Source organism: Malurus melanocephalus, unplaced genomic scaffold (genome assembly GCF_030028575.1).
Source record: "Malurus melanocephalus ecotype Western Australia unplaced genomic scaffold, MMel_1.1 scaffold_203, whole genome shotgun sequence".
NCBI classification, from domain to species: domain Eukaryota; kingdom Metazoa; phylum Chordata; class Aves; order Passeriformes; family Maluridae; genus Malurus; species Malurus melanocephalus.
In genome coordinates, this window is record NW_026623435.1 from 1,024,472 (window position 1) to 1,041,511 (window position 17,040).

Consider the following 17,040-nt stretch of genomic DNA (forward strand, 5'->3'; position numbering starts at 1 on the left):
AAACTTGGTTTTAATGTTTGTTTCTCTTAATTTACATGAATGGAATCCCTTCAGTGGAATCCCATTTTTTATCAGGGAGATGCAATTACATACTAGAAAAGGAGAAGCTCTTTTGGGTGCTGTAAACACTGGTTCCAAACAGAATTTACAGACTCATACTTGTGAAAGACAAAGTCTCTGGAATAAATTTTAAAATCCAACAATAGAAACCAGCCACACCAATAAGATGCTGGCAGAATTTTAAACCAAGAAGAATACGAACAGGCAGGTGTATGCAAGAATGGGACAAAAAAATCTGGGTACAGATGGCAACTCCTGGATGCTGTCGTACTAAAGCTGAAGGGAACTTTGACAGAAGGATGTGACTGTCTGGCAGGTTTGTGTGAGGGTTCTGGAAGGTTGAAACTCATCACTATGAAAAGTTTCAGAGGAAGGAGGGAAGCAGCCAGCAGCAGGAAGACAGAAGGAAATCATTAATACCTAATCTCCATGTGGAATACATGCATATTCAGTYGGAATAAGACCTGAGACTTGACTAAAAGGTAGAGCTATTAGATGGTGTATTTTTTTTTTTTTGTTTAATGCATGTATACATACAGTACATTTTTATTACATGTGTATCTAGATATCTTTTTTGCTTTAAAAATGATTTTGTTTGATTTTTTTATGGAAACACAGACAAAATTAAGCTTTAGTGTACTTCCATTTATGTCAGTGAAATAGTGGAGTTTAATCTGGCTTTCTGTACACAGTTTTGAAAGAGGTAAATTTGTAGTTGATCCCTGCTATTCCCAAATTTCAGAGAAGATGCAAAACATCTGTATTTTAGTATCAAAATTGCAGTGCAGAATCAGCTGTAATATAGAGCAGAAGAAGCCTAATTTCAAGGAGATCATGGTTTCTTTGCCAATGATTTTTGAAACCTATTTCCAGTTAGCTGATGGTGGATAGGGGAATTAAGAACGCAAAAAAGGTCCCCCTGGCCCAGACAAATGATCCATCTGCCCTTACTCATCCTCTGTAAATAGCACCTGGGAATCGCAAGGGGGGGAGAGAAAAAACCTGGTCACTTCTTGTCACCCATTCTTGACATTCCCTTCAGCAGCCATAAATGTTTTATTAGAGTGTACCTATCTTGTCCTTTGCTTTTAAAATCCATTTACAGATATATTATCCATTAGTTTGTACAACGTCTTTTTGAATGTGATACCATTCAAACCTATTCCTCCACATTCTGTGGTAATAAACTCCTGAAGTACCCATCACAGAAAGAAGACATTTCATCTATCTGTTTTCTGTCTACTTGTGACATCGACAGTCCCTCAGCTATTTTGTTGCAGGTTTTGGTGAACCATAACTGTGTGTTTTTTATTCACAGCTTTCATGCTTACATAAACCTCCCACAAGCTGCCCCTGGGTTTTCCTTTTCAAACATGAGATTAATTTGGACAACTGTCAGTGATGAACCAGTACTGTTTGCAWGTTATAATWCCAAGTTTCATGCTAAGTGTATGCSTCAAGACTATTTTTTYTAATTGTAATATGTTGGCTGCATCTACAATAAGATGTCTCGGTTGTCTTTTTGCCCTGTCTCACAGTTCTGTAAGTTTTTCTGAAGTTCTTCATTAGTTGACTTCTCAGATCATCACCTGTGGACTTGACAACTTTCTCTCTTCTGTTTCCAGGTCGTTTATGAAGATTTTAGTAAGACCCCTGCCAGCAACTAAAAGGCTAGGATCAAAAATTTTAATGTTTTTTTTTTTTTTGTTTTTTTTTTTTTTTTTTTTTTTTTTTTTTTTTTTTTTTTTTTTTTGTTTTGTTTTTTTTCAGTTCCAAGACTCCTGCTTGCTTGCTTTCATAGAGGCATGGCTTCAAAAGAAAGGGAAGAGCATAATCTTTGCCATAGTTTGGCCTGAGGCTGATAGACAATCAACTCTAGGTAGAACCAAGGTCACTTCATTATTTAGTGATTGTTTTCTGCAAACAGATCCATGCTGATATGGCTGTGGCTTGGTTGGTTGGGCATTCCCTATGTGAAGGTGTTATACCGATCCCCAAACTTTCCTACTGCTGGTCTACAATGTAGATGGAAGTGATATTTGTCTCACTAAATTAACTCTAGGTACAGACAATTTCCTAGGCAGATGTCAGATCAGAGTAGGGAAGACTTAAATGTAGCAAGTTTGTTGCTGATCATCCTGGAGCCTAATGTCATTTTCTGTCTTCATAAGGCTTGTAGGTGTTTGGTGAAACCATGCCAAGTACTACACTAACCACCGTGGTGGGGCTTCTCACTGCAGGAGTGTGACAAAATTATTTGCTCCACCTGTAGCCTTTTGTTTAACATTAATTCTTCCAATTATTTGATCCTACATGAATTGTGTGGCTTCTTGGATCAATTCAGTGGAAGTTTATCTCCAAAATATGAGTTGGTGATGTGAAAATTGATTTATTTTCTAAATTAATCACAGGGTGGTAATTATAATTATGAGAGTATTGCACATCAACTCATTCTATCATGTTTATCACTAAATGTTGTTTGTTTCTGGTCTGCATTATATTTTCTTGACCCTTTCAAATACTCTTCCTTTATCTTGGTCTGGTAGAATACTAATGAGTGATTTATTCAGTTTCAAAGGAACTTCAAAACATTCTTATWGTATCTAACTGTGACTTATCAACACCAAGAATGCCAGAGCATTAGTGTTTATGAAATTAATATAGTTTAAGTGTAAAAGGGAGATAAGCTTTTCTTGTAGGACACCTTTTGTTAGAATATCGAATCTCAGCAGAATAAAGCAATCAGTCTTTTGAGTATCAAGAAAGGTACACTGGCAAGCTGGCATTTGCCAGACAGTTGGTGAGTCTCAAAATCTCCTTTTTTCTTTTTTTTTTATTTTTTTTTTTTTCTGTGGGGGATGATTTCCAACTCTAGTGCCCCACTACTGAAAATTTATTCTGTTCCTATAAAAAAACCCCACTGCTTTAAGACAGATTAAAATATTAAATGAGGAATGTTGTTGAGAAGTAGACATGGCACTCAGGGTTCAGTAGGTTCAGTGGTGTGAACACTGTGTTTSAAGAAGGCATGGGTTCACATGCTTACTATATACAGATAGATGCAGTTTCTACTTTCCACAGAAAATTATGTATGAATAAGTGTCATATTACTGCTAACACTTKGCAGTGGTAGAATAAAGATGTTGAGAAGTGAGTAAAGGAGAGACAGGACAGGAAGGACAAGGACAAACAATAGGAGTGTGTGACTGAGATATGAAAAGGGTAAAGGGTGGGGGTGTAGAGAATGTTCTTTGAATAAGCAGTCCTTCTAGATCTCCTAGATGCAGCTGTACAAACGACTGATTTTTAGGTTAGGTGTATGAACCCAAACACACTCAATTTTTAATTTCTGCTGATCCAGGATGAGAAAGTTTCTGATTGCTTTATGATAAAGACACCCTCAACACTTTTATTCCAGCTTAAAAAAGGTTCTCTTTGGCTGAAACAAAATTGTTCATTTGGCTTCTAAAAATATTTGAAAATCAAACCTAACTTAACGTGGTCTCCATACACCACTTGGAAACAAATTATAAACCTCATTCTCTTTTTCTTACCATATTAGACAAGAATTTGTGAAGAGTTTCAGTGGTTACAAAATTGCTGATTTCAGAGACAAAGCTACTTGGGAAAAGCAAGCGCTCACCCAGTTGCTCTTATAATACTAAGGGCCAGGGAATGAGCCTGCTCTGGTGGCTTGGTGTGTGCTGGCCTTCTGTCAAATCTGCGGTAGCTGTTCCCTCGCTGCAGGGTCAGAGCTACTGTAGATGAATGATCATGATCCACATTTTACTCTTGGTGTTTAGGTGTACCATCAACTAAAGGAATGCACAGGCAAGCCCTAAATGATCTGTTTTCTGCACATTTCAAGGCTGCAGAACCTTCTCTCCTGTCAGGTGGTCATTTCCTGATACATCTGTTCTGCAAAGACCTGGGAATTGTTGCCAAGTATGAAAATTGTCATTTAGATGTTGTCCAGAAACAAGTCTATTAGACAAAACCGTGTGGTGGAATAGTTTACCCTTTGAACAGCAATCATCAACCTTAACCATGCAGTTACTGGTTTTAATGCTTCTAATCCTGATTTATGCCTTACTGTTCCACATGAACAACTTTGTTTGCAGAATATTTAGTGTGAGTACGGTGCCAGATTCCATTCCTTGAAATAAGAAACGTATCTGTTGTTGGGAAGTCATGTAATGGCAACTTGAATTATGTTTATTAGCATGTGAAAAGTTTTAACAGTATATCTGTCTGTTTTCTTTTAGAGATTTGTATGCAATAACAAAAAAATACCCATGTATAACAAACCGGAAAATGAATGCATATTTGGCTGGCTGCAACTGTTGCGGGAGGATGGGGCTGGAGAGGAGATGTGGGTTTTGTTAAAATATTTTTCAGTAACAAAAGTTACTGAAGTTAAGAAGTTTCAGTAACAAAAGTTAATGAAGTTGTTGTAGAGTGACAATATTCTTTTTTAAACTGGAAATTAAAAATAAAAATTAATCTGAAAGTAACCCACATTTTTCTATCTGTATTGGGAAGTRTTTTTATTTATCTGAATTTAGAATTTGACGCAGGACCTTTTTTTTTTTTTTAAATTTATGTTACCGAAGAACATCTTATGTACTAAGTAATTAGAGACCTCTTTTGCTGCATAATTAACTGGTGCACAGGAGGGGTGTTTCTTATTCATTGAATTAGCATCTTACATCTGTTTCACTAAAATTGAAGTCAAGGTGTCTGCTGCTTTTCTGAATCTAGACCTTATCACATTAGAAGGAAAATGTACCACAGTTGAAATGTACTGTGCAGTTAGAAGTTCTTTTATTTACATGTGCATGTATAGTTCAAAATGTTCTTTTGCTAATTAAAAACAAACCTTATAAGTGCTGCTGGGGCTTTTTTTTTCTGCATTTGCCAAAACTTTTATTGGTGTTCAAGTGCTTTTCGTGATTTTTTGTTTGTCTTGAGATAAGGAATATCATAATTTAAAAATTTTTGTCTTCTTCAGTAAACATTTTATGGCATAAAATCACATATTATGGCTTTATGTCTGAACAGTTTTCTAGTTATCACATCATAATGATATTAGAAAAATCAAATATTTTAACACAGTAAAGTGCATCAAACAAAATCAGACATCAAAAGGAGATGGTCCACTTGAATGTAATGCTGTTGAAACTAGAGTCCTACATTACAGGTGATATAGATTATGACAGATTATTAGGTTTAAGCACTTGAAGTCAAATCTAAGGACAGGAGGAAAATAATGTATTAATGTTAATGCAATTGAAAATAAATTGGTTTCAGAACATCTTTTAGGAAACTTTTGGGTTTAGTACAGTATAGATAAAGGTCCATTTAACATGAGAGGCGATGGTAAGACTTGGCAGACAATGCAGGGCGTATATATGTATATATATATATAATTGCCTCCAAATGCATTTATAGACACCCTGAAAAATACTTTGGCAAGAAATTTTCTTACTGTAAATTTAGTCAGGAAAAGAGTTTATGAAACCCTATTTTCTGCAATTGCTTTTTCTTCTTTTTTTTTTTTTTTTTTTTTTTTTTTTTTTTTTTTTTTTTACAGTAAGAAATGATTCATAAATAGTGTGATCTGGAAAATAAACAGATGTGGATCCAAATCAATTTTTGGGAAAGCCGGATTGAACCATTTCAGTAGAATTTACATCTGTGATGATTATGTGGCACCTAATTAGAGCTAGGGATTAAAATTCATGTGTAAATGCAGTCAACAGGAATTACTGTTTGTAAAAGCAATAGTAAGACTGAAGGGAGCAAGAAAGGAAAGAGGGTCCACAAAAGAATAGAGGAAGTGGCCAGAGTAGCAGAGAGTAGGGCAAAACCTCAGAGAAATTGTCTATTGGTTGGAGGCATCCATTCAGCAACCTAGACACTCAACCTTGGAGCCCCAGTGGAGGTTTTTGTTCATTGCTCAAAACATCTGTGAAAATATCCTTATTCAGGATTCCTCTGAATCCGTGTAGCATCAACTGCACAATCATAATGGAATCATGTCTGGTTGGTTTGTGATTGCAGCTCTCCCACTGGTTTTATATTTGGACTTCATACACAATGAGCCTATTGCCACCTGGAATTTCTTTGTGTCCTTGAAAATTAGGAGAAAATTGCTTCCCTCAGTGGTATTGGAATGCATGTAGAAGATGTGAGAAGGAAATACATWGTCTTTTGTTACACATAATAGACAAATTTTCTGATTTCTTCTATTGATTTCTATCTGTAGCTTAAACGTGAGAAATCTAGAATCACATACTCATGGAAGTGCCACAACTGCACTAAGAACACATTAAATACGTCCAGGGATGGTGACTCAACCACTTCCCTGGACAACCTGTTCCAAATATTGACAAACCATTCCGTGACAAAATTTTTCCCAATATCCAGAACTAAACTTCCCCTGGTGCAACTTGGAGCCATTTCCTCTTGTCCCACTGTGTTTTACCTGGGAGAAGAGGTTATTTTGTATATTCTTGATATCATTATGAAGTTATTATAGCTGCAACTTTCAGGAATGATTCTTTACAACTGGGRAATCATTTTTCCATGGAAAACCACAAGATAAAATCTGTTCTAGTCTTCCTTTCAAGAACAGATTTGTTCTGTTGATAAATGTAAAATTCCCTTCTTTTAATAGGGAAAGAAATATCTGTGCACAGGATGAGATTACAGGAATGATAAGAGGCATGYCACTGAATTCAGTAGAGCTACAATTTTGTTTATGTGTGCTAAAGTCTTAATGTGTAGGCCAGTATAGGTAGCTTGGGACTGCACCAGTTGCCCCTGTGAAATAATTCTAGTATCATTTGGAGAGGTGAGAAATCTCTGCAACTGTCTGCACAAATGAGATGTGATGGGAGTCATATTGCTTAAAATGACAGGTTGTGTTTATTAATAGGCTGCATATGAGAAGGAAGAAACAATACATGCAGYATATATAATGCAGAGCTTCTTAAAAGTTAGATGTCTAATTTTTTCCTCCCTGTTTTTTTTTTTTTCTGCCTCTGGTTCATTGGTACTTCCAAAGAACAAATGGCTGTCTCTGAAGACCAGTGTCTCAGACAGCAAGAACCACCTTTTGAAATTTCCTATCTTTCCACTGTCTTCTGAAGCAATCTTGGTAACTCATTTAAAAACTTTACAGGCAGGCATGGATCTTATCTATTATGTTCTGCCTGAATGTCAAGATGGAATGTCCTAAAATTCTCAATTCAAAGTTAATTGAAATAAATGTCAAATCATAGTCTTAAGGACCTGTGCCATGTACAAAAAAGAGTTTTCTGACAACAGAAAAAAGAGAGTTGCAATATCTTCCTTGAGAAAAGTGCAACTACTGCTGAAGTTGGGATTTTTATTTAAGTAAATAGACAATGCAGACTATTAAAAGGAATACTGAAATTCCCAGGAGTGTTACGAACAACACAGAATACAGAAGTGACTTGTGCTATGATACAACTTTTATTTCATTCAATTTATTCCAAAACAGGAAGTTGAAATATAAAGTAGAACATGATTTTCTGAATGAATGGAATCCTGAATTCTTCCTGCTAGGCTATACAGAAAAGTTGGCTATTTGAAAAAACTTCCGAAAAGCCTAGGATTTGTTTAACTTGGGCTCTTAATGATCCTTGAACTCTGGCATGAAAAACAAACTGGTGTTATTATAAAGAGGGAAGATGGAAAATTGGAGAAATCATACTTTTCCATAATGGAAGATCTGAAAAGAAGTTAATACTCAAAATACAAATTAGTAGTTTCATTTTACTGCAAACATCTGTGTCCTGAAAGTAATTTTACATGCAGTCAGTGGAAATGAACACTTCCCATGTGTGCTGGCCTAACACTAGAGAAATGTTTAGAGCTGTGGAGAACTCAAGGATGAAACACTTTCCTTTGGAAGATGGAAAGCCGATGAAATAGAGGCTTTTTAAAGAATTAATTCCTTTCAAAAACCTTTTGATTTTTGAAAGAGAAGTACTGACACAGCAAAAAAATTTTTGGCTTAACTTCTGTTAATACAAACATTTCATTTTTAGTTTAAACCAACTTCTCATTCCCTTAAAGTAATTAACGTGAAACAGTAATTGATTAGCTTCAGACACAAGTATGTCAGCATTACCTGAACAACCTGCTCAATGTGCTATTGCTAGAGAATGATTCCATGGCAAAACATAAGAAACAGCATTTGCATAGTTTTACAGAATATTCTTGTGAATATTAATGGTATTTTATAATGTAAGTTCTTCATAGCAGGAATTATACATAGCGTATTGTGAACACAAGCAAACACAAATAAAGTAAGACACAGGTAAATAAAATAATGTGACAAATGTTACATTATGATTTCTGCTGAGGGGCAGCATTTTGCACATTTCATATTCCTTACTTCCTACACAAGAAGAATGCATATTTTCCAAGAACAAGTATATGTATGGTCACTTGAGGATCAAGTCCTCTGTAAATCTTTATATTATTTGGCTATTCAACAAAGGCATCTCTTTCTGGATCAAATGTCTAAAAGTCAATTCAAAGAAATTATGCTTCAATAAGCATATACATGACTATTTTGAAGCATGCTGTAGAGAGAGAAAGAAAAAAAAAGAGCAAAGTGAAGCATTTCTTTATTTGCATTTGGCAAATCCAAAAGATTGATAAGTAGACCAGACTGAAAAAAAAGAATCAGATTTTCCTGACCATCTCTCATTTTATTCCCATTTATAAATAGATAACTATCCAGCAAGCCAAATCTCAGATTACTTAAGTTGTTTTGAAACCATTTTTATGTGTCTCAGTTTACTGAGCCCTGGGATGCTAATTTTCAGTTAGCATTGTATAGAAACTTTTTGGGGTGGTTTTTTTAATAAATCTGAAATACACTAGTGATCTTTCTCACACTCTAAAATCAAAAACAGGAGAGATGCAAAAAAAAAAAAAACCAAAAAACCCTCTCAAACAAATAAGCACACGATGCCAAACAGTATTTTCTCCACATACGTTTTACCAAAATTTAAATTAATCAAGTCTATGGGCTTGAAGATAAGTAGGGTAAACCTTTTTTTTTTTTTTCCCAGGATAAGCATTCTTGGAAAAGCAGGTGCAAGGCAGGAAGACATTGCCAAGGCAGGAAAGTGTGTCTCATGCTGGAGTTGAGAAAATGTGTTGTATGGTCATATTTAAAAAGCAGAATATATAACTAACTGTAAACTGAAACTCTCAGCAGTTACTAAAAAACCCAAAACAAACCAAACTAAACCAAAACAAGCAATCTTCCATAGTTTGTTGTTTTTTTGTTTTTTTGTATTTTTTTTTTWAATTTTGGGGTTTTAATCATACACTAAATATCTACAAGCAAAAGTCAAAGAGCTTGGACAGCTCTTAGGTTCCACAGAGGAAGGTGTTAATTATAATTAAATTAGAAATACAATAGCTGAAAATCTGATGCATTGGGGAATTTTCTCAAAGGGAAGTGTTTAAAGTAATACATCCAGATTTCACTAGAGCAATTTGGAATGAGGCACAAAGGCATCTCTGTGCCCAGAATTATCCCACAGTAAAATCTCTTGAGTGCTCTAATCCCCATAAACTCAATTCTGCCCGGTCCTGTGATGGTTGGTCTGCTGCAACTCACAAAAATCTGACCAAGCATTCACAAGCTTCTGCTAAAGTTGTATCTTATATACATTTCACATTGATACATGCTGCACGTCTATTTCTAAATAAAAATAAAAAGAGTTGTGTAGTTTTAAAACTAAAATACTAGTTGTGATTCCTGAAGTCTAGATTTATTACCAGACAACTGGGATTGCTACTRATATCTTTCCTTCCTTTTTTTCTGTAATAGATTTCATTATCATATAGTTCAATTCTATATTTTTTTTCAGATTATTTATATTTCTTTGTAACTTTGAGTGATTAATCAGTTAAATGGAAAAACTCCTTGATGTTATGTCCTTCTGCAAGGACTGTGCATATTGAGCTTTCAGGGGTTTTGCTGTGGGTTCTTATTAACATCATGAATCACCTGTTGTGTGGTCCACTAAAAATTATATAATTTAAAGAAACAAATATTTATTGTTTACCCCTTTGGAAAGGGCTGATAGAAAGAGCCCCATATTTTGAGGTGTCTGAATTGCTTAAGCATTGCATTCTGGATTGCAGCTGTGTGCCTAAAATGATGTGTTTTATATATTAGCAAAATTTTATGTATTTTTAAGGATTATCAAAACTATTTAATGAAGTAACTAAAAAATTAACATTGTTGGTAGTATTTTAAATTTCTCCTGCTTATTTGCTTGAGAAAATATATCATTTTATGTAACATGTGTTATGAATTAAATGTAGCTTTCAGCTCCTTTCTCACAATTCCTGCATACACATTTCCTTTTATAACAAACTAACACAGTTAGAAGCATTCAGAGCTTCTAACACAGCTGTTTGTGTCAGATGGAGAAAGTGCACCTATTTTTGCTCCTATCAGAAAAAAACTGATCTATGTTCAATGTGCTGATAAACATAAAAATGGTAATATTCCAAGGTTTGGTTATGACAGAGACAGTTTGTTAAACATATCAAAGCATACCACAGATAACAGCTGAATTAAGCTGGATGGTCAGGAATTTTTTCTAGTTGAAAACATACTTTCTTTACATGAAATTGAGCTATATCACTACATACCCATCCAAACATTTGTTTGTTTTCTAAAACTTGGAGTAGTGATGCATATGGAAAAAAAAGCTAAAGAGCTTCATATGTTCAGAAACTGTCCAGAACAATTAAACAAGATGCCATTCACATTCAACTATTGTGACAAGTATAACTGGAGAAGAGTGTAATAAGAGAATAAAATGTGATATGCATGCAAAATATTCCTCTTTTGTGAACAGCATTGGAATATTTTTCTGGCTTGCAGGCTGAGCAAGTGACATAGTTAGCTGAGTGACAATTCACTTCCAGCTTATTCTTGACATCAAACTTAAAGTAGTCCTCGTGCAGCTGCACTGACTGATATCAGCTCTACCATGGGATATGGTGCTGTTAGATCAGTGCTTTGGAGAATCCTATGAAAACCTTGCCTTCCAAGCAAGGAGAGAGATTAAGGGGTTTTATTTTCTTAGATTTTTCTGTACTTTTTAAAGCTTCAAAAAGTTTATTCCTCATCTCAACCACTTGTCCACCTCTTTTTCAGGGACTCCACTTTGATCAGGCAGTTTCAGGCAGAGGCACTAGAGTGCCCCAGCCAGGCTTCCCAGCAATGCTGTGAAGATTGCAGAAACCTTCCTGCAGCACTCTCTGTCACACTGTTCAGGTAAGCATTAAAGTATTGCCTGAAATCACCAAACATTGACATTGATTTATAAACACTTCTGAAGATGTATTTTGGAATTCAGTACCAAACGATATTGAGTAACTGAAACAGAACCYTACCTCATAGCATCACAACACCATCAAAAGAAATGTTAAGCATCTGGCATGACGCCAAAGTGAATATCAGCATTTCTATCTGCATCTAAAATCAAGATTCCACATTTTGCATGGATCTGAGCTAAATGAGCCACCAACAACCGTGTAACTTCTGAAATGCATTGAAAAATTGACAGGTAAAATGGATACCTGCTGTCAGTGTCACAACAGTCACTAATAATGGCTCCTATAGTACCTGAATTCATGTCTTTTTAAGTTTCTCAACACACACAAAGTGAAAGCAGGAGGTTTCTGCAAAACCTCAAAGCTTAAAACTGAGCAAGATATATCCTTGAGGAAATGAAAAAGGTACCTGAGGTCAGTTTTTTCATGTGCATTTAAAATAGAAAGAGAAGACTCTCAAGCAGTGTTAGAGAAAATATGGCCAGCATGTATAAGACGTATTTACCTATATCAACTGATTGATCCTTTAGTTCCACAATATAGACAGATTCTGGAAGAACAAGAGAAATCTCATTTCTCCAGATTATTTATTAATAATATTTATTCATCTCTGTGATCAGATGCTGGACCAAAGTCATCCTAAATTTGCTTTTGGGAAGCAGTTTGGACATTTCTTTTGACAAGTTGCTGAACCCCGAGGTTCTGATGGAGGCAATAGTCTGCTTGACAGGGATAATGTCTCACCCTCAGCATGGGGGTCAATATGGGGGGACCCTAACAAAGGCAGCTTCTTTTCCTCTGGGGTAGTGAATGACACGTGATTGAAAGTCTTAAACACAGCAGAAGGACTATTTGAAACTGACAACTTTTCTGCAACAAATGAGCAGTGCTAYGTTACAAATTTTACTATCAGAATCTATTCTCTTTATATGTTCCATGCCTATAACTGTTGATATTTTCTTAGTAGCTTATGGAAGGCAGAGATTTTATATTTGATGAAAAATGAGGGCATCAGAAAACCATTGTGCCCTGAGCATTTCATCACTACTGTAGCCTCTGAGAGAGGTGTCCAAAAATTTGGATATGACAATATTTTTTCCCAGGGCCTTTTTTCAATCTCCTTTCCTCCAAGACCACAGTGAAAATAATAACTTAGGTTCTTGAATTGGAGAACATCTTTCTTATTCAAAAAATCAGGAAGTTAGGCATTAACTGGAGGCATTACACCTTCAGAACATGAAGAATATAAATAACTACACTATTTTTCCATGTTTTCTACTGGATGAGTAGTTACCATTATAGTTTCAGTGCATGAAATTGTTTCCAAGTATTTGAATGAATGATTTCTATAACAGGGACAAATTTTTAATTATGATTGTAGCTAAGCTAAGCATTTTTTTGCAGAAGTTAGACTTCTTTCAGTTTTCTTAACAAAAGTCAACCTTTCAAAAGAAAAATTCTACTGAATTGTATGGTTTTTTTATCAGCAATTGTGGTCAAAAATAGTTGCTTATCACCCAGCTAAACCTTACATATATATGTAGCAATGAAATTACACTTTGAGCTCTATAAAAATAACCATGTATTCAAATGGTGATGTCATGGTCTCTGTGATACAGTCAGTGGAAATGTTGGCCCTTGATAAAGAAGTTCCTCGTCTCTCATGGACAAACTCCCAAGTTTACAGCTGCTTTCTAAGAATCAAATGTAAACAACATAAGTTTTATCTGTGTATTGTATTTGGTTCTGTATTTATTTTTCTCCCAGCTGCTGACACCTTAATAACACTTGAAATTAGCCAAAAACTTCATAGTTCCTGGAGAGAAATGGGATGTATTCCTTAGTCCTTTTCTAAAAGTCTCAGGAAATCCTTGCCTAAAAAGATAAACTTCTTTATTTGTTAGTTTTGCTTTCTTTATTCTTTCTAAAATAATGTTTTTCCTGGACAGCTTGACCTTCTTCCCTGCCAGTGTATTTGGCTATTTTAATTAAGCCAGATCATCAGTAAAGTACAAGGGACAGAAGATAGGACCATGACCATTGCATATAGTAAAGGAGGCAGTTTTTGGAATATGGGGCCATTTCTTGTGACCTTTTATTGACTCCTGATGCTTACACACACACACCTGCTCCTGGCATGAGGGATCAGAATGGCAATGTCTTTCCACATGACAAAATGTGGGAATGTMTTCCCAGATGACAAAAATCTATCAAAAAATCTAATTGCTTAATTGCTACAAAAGTTGTTGCTTTCAGTGAAATTCAATGAAAATAATAAGTTTACTATTATCACCAAAGCTTTCTGAAGCAGGGAACCTCAATACCACCCCAATATTCTTGGAGAAAATCTTGCTCAACCTTTTGTAACTCACTCCTTGCACTATTTTGTCGGGTTTTTTAGCATTTTTCATAAACACTTCTAGGATGGAAAAGTGAGTTTTATTGGTGACAAGGGTTTGCTGAGAAAGCTGAGCATGTGGCTTGTAGAATATAAATTTTAGCTACCTTCTATAGGTTTATTACACGAAAGCATCAAATTATATGAAAACAGGGAATTATTGAAACAACTTGGCCTCTGTAATGAGTAGCTGTAACAGAAATCCTCACTGTATTTACAGATTACCTTAACTGAATAGGAGGCAGGGATGGGTATTTGCAGTAGGTTCTTGAGAGAGCAAAAAGGATGGTCTGTTTTGCAGCAACTCRCTAATATAACTCTGTTACTTTCAACATATTGGACATACAGGAAAGGCTAATAGAAATTGTGAGTATTACTTCTAATTTGCAGTGGAAGTAGTCCCAGTTCTAGACACAGAACCAGTCAACTGGCCCACAGGGTCCAAAAGTGGGTGAATGGGAATATTCCCTCCACTGTGTATTACAGATACTGATGTTGCATCCACCCTTGTTCAGGTACCTTTGATCAGTATAATCTTAATGAGAGTAAATATTAATTATGCATTGATTCAGCCCAAAAATTGCTAACATATACTGAAATGGGAAAAAAAGTCTGGTTTGATCAATTTTCTTGACAAAACCTAATTTTTTTCCACTGACAAAAAAAGCTGCTGAACATTGTTGCTGGATTTTTTCAGCCCTGCTTAAAAGATCAATGGCATAGGGGGATGATGCATTTGAATGTCTGTACACAATTTACTGAGACTTCTGACTCTAGATCCTCAAATTAGAGACAGCTGTAGCTGCTAACACAGGGAGAGCATGACTAGCTGGCCCACTTGCAAGTTATTAAAAATGAATTTTAAGCAATTAAGATGTCACAGTAGAGCTAGTTAAAATGTTAGTTAGTTAGAATGTTTAAAAAAATCCTGACATTTTCCAGAACATTTCACTTTTTAAATTATGTTTTACCTGCTATAGAATTACTTAAATCCTTAACTGACTGAGTCAAAAAATAAAAGCAGAGGATAAGTTACTTGTAGTCTTTTTAAAGTGGGTATATTTAAGGCAATAAAAATCCATGGTTTGCATAGAAGAGGCCAAGGATGATTGTGCTTGCAGAAATTGTCACTGGAGTTATATGATGAGGAAAACACTTTTCACTTTTTGAATAGTAAAAATTTGAGTAAATGTTACTAATAGCTCAGACATCACTAAACTTAGTATTTATAAATAGTTTTAGTTAGTATGTATGGCTTAAATTCCACTGAGGTTCACAGGACACAGTTTGAAAATTCAGCTTCAAATTCAGATATTATTTTAAATTTAAAAAAAAAAAAAAAATTGTAGACAATAGGCTTGAGAAGTCAAAGACTGTAAATATTTTCTCTATATAAAACTAGGTAGAAAAAAAAAATTAACCTAAATAACATCACTAAACTTAGTATTTATAAATAGTTTTAGTTAGTATGTATGGCTTAAATTCCACTGAGGTTCACAGGACACAGTTTGAAAATTCAGCTTCAAATTCAGATATTATTTTAAATTTAAAAAAAAAAAAAAAAGGCTTGAGAGTAGGCTTGAGAAGTCAAAGGACAAAAATATTGTTTCTATATAAATTTGACTTTTTTATATGAAATGGATAAATAAGTGACCTTTCCCATAAAATACCTTTAGTCTATGCCATGGAATGGAAAACCTTCAATTGAAACTATTTTTTTTTAATCATATCCTTGGTATCTTAAATTAAAATAGCTACAAGAGCACTTTCTGCTTTTAATAGTGTCAGAAAAGGATGAGAAATTTTCTGGTAAGCTACAGACAGGTACAGAATTTTGTTTATTTCATAAGGGCCACTAGATTTTCTCTCTGATCTCCTGTTGGTGGAGTGTAAATCCACATTGACAGCACTAGAACAAAGTATCCAGTGAGCAGTGGAGCCAATCAAGCCTGATTTTGTGGCTTTCTCTCATACTTTGCTGCTTTGTTGCAAAGCAGACTTCGAATTCTTCCTGTAGAATTTYTGGATAGAAGGATTTTCGTAATAACAGCCCACTTCTTTGTCAACACAAGACTTGAACTGATGCTGCAATCTTTCCCTTAAAAGGATTTTTCTCCTCTATCCAGCCATCAGCTGCAGAAAGTGCTTTGGAATTTTAAGTGTTCAAGTGTTTTTTCCCCCTAAGATCTCTCCAAATTAGCCAACAAATTCAAAGCATATTAGAATAAAGGGACATAGGCCAAAAAATATGCAACATAATTGCACCAATCTTGTTTCATTAAGAAATTATACCTTAATCTGTGCTCTGCACAGTGCAAACAGTGGTACCTCAATCCCAGAAACCATCACCAGCTGAGATCATCTAGTCTAAGGACAGCGCTAACACCAGCATTTTATGGCTGAACCAAAAAGTTCAGATTGAGCTTCTCATGAAGGGATTCATAGCAGGGTCTGATTCAGAGCACAGCTTCTCAAGTAATCTTCAGGCAAATGCCTCAAAGAGATGTTTAAATCCAAAAGCACCTAAGCATTGTAATGCTGATTTGCCTCTCAAAGACAGAAGTACCCTGGGCTTCTTCCACTCATTCACTTCCTTTTTCTTCCTTAAATCAAAACATTCAAGTAAGGTGTCATTAGAAAAAACAGACTTAGCATAGGCCATCTACATATGTAGTGCAATAATTTGCAAGATATTTGGTCAGTATAACTTCACTTTTGACTGAAATCAAGACTTTTAGTCAAAGTATCTGCATGAGAGGGTTTGTTGATAATCAACAGTCCCCCAAATCTACAGATGAAACAGATAAATTAAGTGAAAAAAATTTAATCTGTTATAATACAGGTTCACCCTCAAAAAGTTTCTTATTGCACATTATTTGCAATAATTTTCTATTAATTATTAAAAAGCATTCAAGTATTTTTAATTTCCAATTAATTTTTAAAATTGTATTTACATAAATTTTGTGTTATATCTATAATGTTAATAATGATTTAGCATTCAGAAAGACATTGCTGTCACTTAGTTGCTGAAATTTCTCTGGAATTTTACATAAATTATCTCTTCTTTCCTAGCTTTATTTTTTTTTCCTCCTTTCTGATTCAGTGAAATGAAAACCTTCCTCTCTTTTGGGCAGTCAGCCTTTTGTTTGGACTTCATRTCCAAACTAACCCAATGT